Here is a 6,397-nt window from a genome sequence, read left to right on the forward strand (position 1 = left end):
ACTTTCGATTTAGTTGAAAGAAACAGGTATTGTCATAGACAGCTGACCCATCCCTTGCCCTGGACTTATCAAAGCTCCAGTACCTGCAGGCTAGATGTAGCATTGCATGTCTGCAGCCTGTAGCCAAGCAAGAGGCACTTCTGTAGTCTTCAATATACCAATTATTATCTTTATTTTTTAAAAAATGGATCTGCTGCTCCAAAAAAAACCCTCCAAGACCTCCTGTCTTGGTCTCTGCTTCCTCTCTTAACCATCTCCAACACAGTAGCAGCACAAGGAGGACTCTAAACCCAAACAAGAGGAGTCAGATTGGTCTCTACAACTGTAACCAGGTGTCATTGGCAGCCTCTTCTCCATTTGCTTAAGTTGAATTCTTGACAAGCTTGTTGACCTTGATCTGCTGGTCATCCTGGCTTGGTAGAAGAGATCATAAATTGTAAGAGCACTCTGCTTCTTAACCTTTGCTTTGCATAGGCTAAATAGACTGATATTTATGAGTGTGTCAATACAAGGAAATTTTCCAGAGTTCAAGTAAGTGCCAATTATTTGGCATCCTTCTGAACTTTTTCCAATTCAAAAATTTATATTTTTTTTGAAACTCAGAAATCATGATATTCCAACTATATAATTGACACTATTAATACTAATATCACCATCTAAGTCTTCTTGCTATTTTCTTCTTGTTACAGCTGCAATTTGAACATTTGTGGATGCTAAGCAAAATAAATTCCACAAAGCTACCATTTAATTTCATAACTTATTAGACTGCTGTTTGATTTATGTCAGGTTGTGGTGCTAACTGAAAATCAAAGGTTCCCCTACAAACAATAAGGAAAAATAGGCATCTCCAGAGCCTGGAGGTTTCATCTTACTATAAGACCTAGAACTTTCCCGAAATACCTATATGTGAGAGCTTGTATAACTAGCTCACATACTCAGAGGTGTAATTGTTTTTAATTAAAAGCAGATTAAATTAAGAAATGCTGAATATCAATAAAACATTCAATGGTATCAGAATATCTTCAATGCTTGTGGAAATTATGCCCCGCTTTGGTCTCCCCAGATCAGCGCGTTAACATTTAGCCCATTTCACTATCAAAAACATTTGGTAGCATTAGTCACAGCACAGCCTTCACAGTTTAGTTAAAAACAAATATGCATGTTTTACCTTTTACAGAAGCAATTTCAAAATATTATGTTATTAAGACCTTTGCAAATGCTTATTATGATTACAGTGTGAAAAATGGAGACTCAGCAACTGAGATCAATATTATCCAGGATGTAGGACTGTACTATATCTATCTGTTCTGGCAACAAATCCTACAATTGATTTTTTTAATACCTTTGGGGCTGGGGCTGGGCAGAATAGAAAATCCTCTCTTTCAACTTCAGCTCAAAATCGCTTGTTCTGTGTCTCAAAGACCTTTTGCTGTCCTATAAATCAGTGGAATGAATGCTTCAATGACTGTGTGTAAATAAGCCTTACTCTGCTTATTTGCTATGCAGCTGTCTAAAATAATACCCTAAAGGAATGACTTGGCCCATATTTTCTGTTTCAGAGGGCTATTTTTTCTAATCTTAAAATGAAGAGGGTTCACAAAATAGAGGTAAAATATTCAACATCAAGAACTAGGACATTTTTCGAAATAGATATCTGTAACAGAACAAAAAAGAATTGAGGTTAGAACATTTCATCACAGGAAACATCTAGAAGAAATGTTGCAGGTTTGAGGAATATTTACATAGTCATTGATATAAATCAGAGAAGATCAGCTATTCTAAAGACACACAGCAAAGACATTATTCATTGAAATTTCTCTATCAAATAGCTATTACAAGAAACCGAATTGTTACAGTATCAATGGTTTTGCTTAAACACATATAAAAGCTCATCCCAATTCGAAATAACTATACGTACTAATTTCTTCAGAAGGAAAAAATCCTGCCAATGAGCAGGCCTTCTGAATATCAGAAACCTCTTAGGCATCCTTTAAAATAACATTATTAAGGTACAACAGACTGTGGGTCATATGAAAGAGAATCAAATTGGGGCTAATCCTGGAAATCAAGTGGGATACTATTACTCGTAAAAAAAATAACTGTGAAAGAAATGACTGCCAAGGTACCTTGAAGAGTCTTCATACCAATATTCAAGAAGCAATTATGGAACAGAATTTTCCAGTATATGAAGGGCAGGTACTGGAAATAAAGTAAAAGTTGCCATCAGGAGAAATTGTTCCATTGATAATGCATTCCTTTTATTTTTAAGCTCTCTGTGGTAGTTCCAGGAATTAATTTTACTGCTGTAAAAATTTTACTGCTATTCCACTCAGAGTTAGTCAATATTTGTTTAGTATTTACAGCGCAAACATACGCTGAAAAAAATGATGTTCTAATGAAGATTCTGCAAACCCAACTCTTAGTTAATAACTTTGCTTAAAATTAGAATGTTGTAATTTTTTATTATTATTATTCCTAGAGACCTATTAGTACCTAACATTAATTGGTAATTTTGTGTTCAATATTTATAGTTTAGATTACATAACATTGACTTATTTTTTACTTTATAAAAAGCTGAAGTTGAAGCATTCAGCTCTTTCATAGACTGCCAGTAAAAGTGATTACAGATGTACTAATTATCCTTGCTTATGTAAACAATTGTGACATTGAGTATGATTTAACAAGGACAAGTTTCAGAGCTGAGATTCTTCTAAATTCATTGCTAAAATCTAAATGCTTCTAGTCTTTCTAATAAAGATAATAAAGATATTACCTTTATTCTAGTCTTTCTAATAAAGATAATTTTTCCCAAAATTTCCCCATCATATTTTTTAACATTTTACATGTATGAAAAATTACAAACATGTTCTCTCATATTCATAGTCATTCTTTCCCTGATATCCAATGAAACACCATGTCAAACTTACAACAAAACAGGTCTCCTCTGTACAATGGCAACCCCCTTTGGGCTGTATCTCTGCACTATTTTTTGGAAAAAACACTTTGCAAGGTATGTAGTGTGAGATTTCAGTGAGTTTAGTATAAATTAGAAAGAATAATAATGATCTAAGAAAGCATGACCAGTGGGAAAAGACTAAAAGAGTTGAGTTTGTTTATCTTAGAGTAGACATAAAGGTCTCTTCTAATCTATATAAAGGATTTGAAAACAAGACAGTGATCAGTTGTTCCCTGTGTCTGTGAGGGACAGCACAACTAGAAAACATCATAACATGTGACAAAGGAGATCTGGATTAAATGTTAGGGAAAATGTTCTCACTATCAGGATCATGACACACTATAATAGATGATGCCAAAGTACAATGGAGCTTCCCAAGTAGGTAATTTTAAAGGAAAGTTTAGAGCAAAGTACTCCCAGATGGCCTATTCAAAGTCGAATCAAGTGATAGCCACAGTCAGAAGTGAACCATCTTTCAAGGGGTCTTTGCCGGCCTGTATTTTCATTTCCCAAATAATAGGCTAATTGAGCTGACAGAAATTCAGAGGAAACCAGGAGGCCATATTACACAGAGGTGAATAGATGCTGGCCACATTTTGTTGCTGCATAAGGCACCCGTTTCAGACCTTATTCTGAGTCAGCAGCTCAGGTAGGAGCCAGCAAATGGAAAGAGTCATCTCTCACACATTTTTCTTTTGCTGACTCTTGGAGCTTACCCTGAGCCCTGGTGCATACTGTGCAAAATCTGCTCTACTTGTTGTGTTGTCCACCCAGAATGGAAGGAAATGACACGTGGAGTGAAAGATCTCATGAGGTCTCTTGTCTTCCTCCACTTCTGTAAGTCAGTGATTATAATGAACAGGAAAAGGAACAAGCGTTTTGCAGATGTACACACTGTTCAGGTGCATTAATGCTGCTTCACTTAGTTTTCTCCAGTGATGGCTCTCCTAAGCCTAATCTTATTTTTAGAGTCCTCACTTTATGAGGACCCACCTCACTTTATGATCCAACCCACCCCTGCTTCATAACTGTGTCCTAGAGAGCTCACCACCACCATTGCAGAGACACATCTGTATCATCAGGTGAAAAAGTCTTTTTGAGCACTAGCTCTGGCACACAATAATAAGAACACCTGATTTTCCGTTGTAAAATTATGTTCAAGTCTGCTTTCCCACACAATAGCTCATAATCCATTATCATCTGTGAGGGAAGGGAAAGATGGAAGATAGATATAATATGGAATAGTATTGATCTGGAATGTAAATTCTTCAGATTTAGTCTAAAGGTTTCTTAAATACTTATTTTTAAGTAAAATGTGGATATAAAAAACTTGCTTTTTTGAGGTCCTCAGCTTAGAGACCTCTCAATCAAATCAACTCACCTATGGCTAAAGACTCCATCTTACAATCAGCAAGTCTGACCAGTCCCACTAAGCATTTTCTGGGACTTCCACTCAGATTCAGTGAATATCCACTGAATCTAAGACATTTCAAGCAGATGTTTTAAAATCATTAAAAGAATTTTAGCAAAACAGCATTTTCTCATGCAATGGCATTTTGATAAAAAATTTCCATCAAGATGTAAAAGTAGAAGTAAAATGCTCTTTGTCTCTGAAGTGTTTATTAGAGCCATCTGTACCTATATAGACACATTTGCCCCAGCACTGGCTCTAAGGTACAAGGTTGTATTTTGTTTTGTTACAAAGGGTCCATTTAACCACTGCTGTAAAACTCGTGGAAGGTTTTCTACTGTTCCAATGTCTGGTTGAATTTTGTGTAGATGAAGGCTATGCTACCTTGACTGCAAATTATGGCACTTAAATCCATCTCATAAGGTATTTGTTCTATTACACTCTTTAATGTTGTCTTACATTTGAATTTATTTTATTTTTACTTTTGACTGTTGTTCACCTGTTTAAAGGCATGAAGCTCATCTCACCGTGATGTAGGTGTTTAATTCTCTTAATATAATGTTCTACTTTACAAAAATAATTCTCAAAACTCCCAGGTGAGAAGAAGAACTGTTATTCCTCTGCAGCTTGAGAATTCCCAGTAGGACTAAAAATAAGATTCAAAGAGTGATTTTTTTTCTCTTTTACAGTAGTTTTATGAACAAAGGTAGAGCAGAAATTACTCTGCAAGATAGCATGTAGTTTAACAGACCTGGAACTACGTAGCAAGGAACCTGAAGACAATCTCGGAAAGAGATTTGTTTTCTGGCCACTGTTCTTCTGTCTTAATATGTTATATTTGATAATCTTCCCTGAAATAATTTTTCTCAATGAAAGAACAACTACTTTTACATGACTGTTTCTATAGTTAATATTTTCTATCAGTATTACTCCACTTTAATGGCACAGAAACTTCTTCAACAGAAGAAGAATTGCTGGTGGACCGTTTTCACTGTGTCTTGGATCCCACTGTGGAAAGGCCAAAACAGAGAACCACATGTCAGCTGTACAGTGAAGACAACTCAGCTATCTTGTCCTTACTGGATAAGGTCACTGGTCACATATAGTTACAGACGTAAAGGTTTTCTGTAACAGCAGTAGTCCCAAACTACCTCATAACTTCACCTCCATTACAACCACAGACATTGCTGTAAATTCCGTCACACATGTTTGGAGTCATTTACCCATTCCCAAAGTTTTCTTGGCAAACTGTTACCTGACTATATTTCAGCTGGCTTTAAAGAGGTGATTCCTTACTGTTCTCTACCCTGCTTAGGAAGAGTAATCAGTGAGGGACCTGCTACCTCATCCCTTAGCTGTCTTAACACTGGTATGGTCAAGACTAAAGATCTACCTGTGTGCACAACTGCAGAGTCCACACCTTCCTTCTAAAATTGTCCTAAGCATAATACTACAATTCTTACTCATTTGCATTTCTCTTGTACTTCAAAATCTTGACCATGTACTGAACCCCATTTGGACAGGGTCTGTGCAAATGTAGAACAAAAGACAATATTAGCACCAAAGATTATCAACCATCCCAGAACTTAGAGTGTTATTGAGCCCTGCGAGATAAAGTTTGTTTTCCACTCCACAAGTCTCAGGGAGCATCATAATCACATCCCAAGTCCACAAGGAATCTAGATCAAGGAAAGCACCACTCCTCTTCCTCATCTCTAGTTCCCCAGAAGGACGTGCGGATCCAAAGGCTAGGAGAGAGTTTCAGCATGTTCAGTCTGAGTACTGACCTGTTTAGACTTTCACCTACCAGAGCAATGCAGTGGGGGAGAGTCTTGCGGGTTGACCAGTCTCTTGTTCTTGACACAATCACGCACAACTCCCTCATTATGATGTATCACCTAAGATATTCAAAACTCAGCTGTAGCACTGTTACAGGTTCAGCCTCATATTCTGCAGCCCTGATCCATCCCAAATCATGATGAAATTAGTACAGTATAAGCAATTTGGCAACTTCTGGATATATTGAAAAA

General features: G+C 36.6%; 1 long non-coding RNA gene across 1 annotated transcript; it reads right to left on the reverse strand.

Annotated features, from left to right (window-relative positions):
• Nucleotides 1-214: 214 nt before the first annotated feature.
• LOC113946995 lies at nt 215-6,197 on the reverse strand. Its single transcript, XR_003527613.1, has 4 exons — nt 6,155-6,197; nt 4,338-4,435; nt 1,343-1,434; nt 215-413 (listed from the first exon to the last, which is right to left on the reverse strand). It is a non-coding gene; the product is annotated as an uncharacterized LOC113946995 (long non-coding RNA).
• Nucleotides 6,198-6,397: the final 200 nt, after the last annotated feature.

The sequence above is a fragment of the Corapipo altera genome, unplaced genomic scaffold (assembly GCF_003945725.1).
Source record: "Corapipo altera isolate COAL_440 unplaced genomic scaffold, ASM394572v1 0, whole genome shotgun sequence".
In the NCBI taxonomy this organism is placed as follows: domain Eukaryota; kingdom Metazoa; phylum Chordata; class Aves; order Passeriformes; family Pipridae; genus Corapipo; species Corapipo altera.